This window comes from Palaemon carinicauda, chromosome 31, assembly GCF_036898095.1.
Source record: "Palaemon carinicauda isolate YSFRI2023 chromosome 31, ASM3689809v2, whole genome shotgun sequence".
In the NCBI taxonomy this organism is placed as follows: Eukaryota; Metazoa; Arthropoda; class Malacostraca; order Decapoda; family Palaemonidae; genus Palaemon; species Palaemon carinicauda.
In genome coordinates, this window is record NC_090755.1 from 52020359 (window position 1) to 52022713 (window position 2355).

The 2355-nt window shown below is 39.2% G+C and overlaps 1 pseudogene; it reads left to right on the forward strand.

Annotated features, from left to right (window-relative positions):
• Positions 1–337: 337 nt before the first annotated feature.
• The window catches only part of LOC137624742 (uncharacterized), a 27565-nt pseudogene continuing 25547 nt past the window's right edge, over positions 338–2355 (forward strand).

Here is a 2355-nt window from a genome sequence, read left to right on the forward strand (position 1 = left end):
CTATGTGACCCGTTCCCCATTCAGATGATCTTCCTGTACCCACGCCTCCAGTAAATAAGGATCTTCTTTCCTCATCAGATGAAGAAATGCCTTCAAGGGAGGATTCTGCTGAGTCAATATCTTGGGAAGATATTGAGTCTACATATTCAGGAACAAGTGGCAACGAGCCACACTGGATCACGCAGAAGACCTGAATGATCTAGCTCGTGATTTTTATCTGTCAAAACAGCAGTCAGAGCTCTTGGCTTCTTAGCTCAAACAGTGGAACCTAGTCCAGGAAGATGTAAGGATCACCAGTTTCAGGAATCGGAACAAAGACCTTGCTTCCTTTTTCGACATGGAAAACAAGTTGTGCTACTGCACAAACATACATGGCTTGTTCACGTCCCTTTGTTTGCCACATAATCCTACAGACTGGCGTCTTTACAAAGACTCTTCCAAGCGAAGTCTCAAGGCTGTGCTTCTGTACAATGGGAATAAATATCCCAGCATTCCCATTGCAACCTCTGTCCATCTAAAGGAGTCATATGACAATATGGAGCTTCTTTTAGAAGCTATTAAGTACACTGAGTACCAATGGAGTCTGTGTGGGGACCTCAAGATCATTGGTCTTCTTATGGGTATGCAAGCGGGCTTCACAAAGTACTGTTATTTTCTCTGTCTCTGGGATAGTCGAGCTGTATCCCAGCATTACAAGCAGAAAGACTTGGGGTCTAGAATCACTTTTGTTCCTGGCGAGCACAGTGTCAAGGGGAATCCTCTGGTGGACATGAATAAGGTGCTTCTTCCTCCTCTTCACATCAAGCTTGGTTTGATGAAGAATTTCGTGAAGGCGTTGGACAAAAATGGTGCTGCCTTCCAACATTTGTCTATTGGGTTTCAAGGTGCTAGTGCTGCTAAGCTCAAAGAGGGCATCTTTGTCGGACCTCAGATCCGAGAAGTGCTGAAGGATACTGATTTTGAGGAGCTTCTTAACTTAAAGGAACTGAGAGCATGGGAAGTATTCAAGTCAGTCTGTAGTGGCTTCCTTGGTAACACACGCGTACCAGATTACCAAGCCTGTATTGGAAAGTTGCTAAGGTCTTACGATGATATGGGGTGCCGAATGTCACTCAAGATTAATTTTCTCCATTCCCATCTCAACTTCTTCCCGCCAAACCTTGGAGCAGTGAGTGATGAGCATGGAGAAAGATTCCACCAAGACATTATGAAGATGGAGAGGAACTATCAAGGCAAATAGAACCCCGGCATGTTGGGAGACTTCCGCTGGATGGTATTTTGACTCAGGGATGTCACATCCCTGAGTCAAAATACACCAGATCTTCTAAGAAAACACACTTTTGACTGTCTGTGGTACTATGAATTGTGTAATTGAGTCATCCATGTATATTGATTCAATCATTGTTCTTTATCTATCCTGTCTTATCTGTTATAAGCTGCTGCAACTCTTGAAATGTGCACATATATTTTCTGTTTATACTAAAATGAGTCTATTTAAAAGTCAGAAAACTAGAGGTGATAGAGAACACCCAAATTAGCAAAAAACACCTATCCCCATTCTTGCCTGAGACCAAATATTTTTTTGTAAATCAGTGTTATTGGAAATCGATTAAAATCAATTCCACGTAAAGGAATAGCAAATCCATCACTCAAGAAGATAATGATTTAAATATTATCAAAATTAGATTCTTTAGCAATGGATTTCTTTTTACCTGTAAAGAAAATCCTATTGTAATATTGGTAATCTTAATCCTTTTGAGAAATCCTCCTTTGAAGGATTTTAGACATTTATTTAAGGTCCAGTTGTGGTAGTAAGGGTAATTAAGGGTTCAGCAGCCAGATTACCTTGTAGACACCCTCACCACCCAGAAGACACGCTAAATCTGGTCTTGTGGTACCTGGATCACTCCACCAAACCTTTCCTCAGGTATGATAAAGTCTATTTAAACCTGATTCTTTGTGTGGGCGCATTTTTATAGATGTTTCTGTTGACAAAAAGTTAAGACATATTTGTTTACAGATTTAAAATATTGGTTTTAATAGATCAGCTATTTTGAAAAAAAGTTTTAACAAACAATCTTTAAACGGCTATGAAATAATTTGCAAAGCTGCTGTTATAAACCAACCTTATATAACCTAACCAAACGTAACCTTAGCATACTTGAATAATTTCTAAGAACCCTTTGCTTCTATGGTTTTAGGTAACGTTAATTACCATAACATTTATTTTCCCCTTTTTCTTAGGTATGATACTTGACACTTCACATTTTTGTTCCAGAGAAGTCAGTATTACCAGAAATAAGTTGCTTTCGTTTGTTTCTCTTTCAATCTTCAATCTTTACACTGAGAATTGAA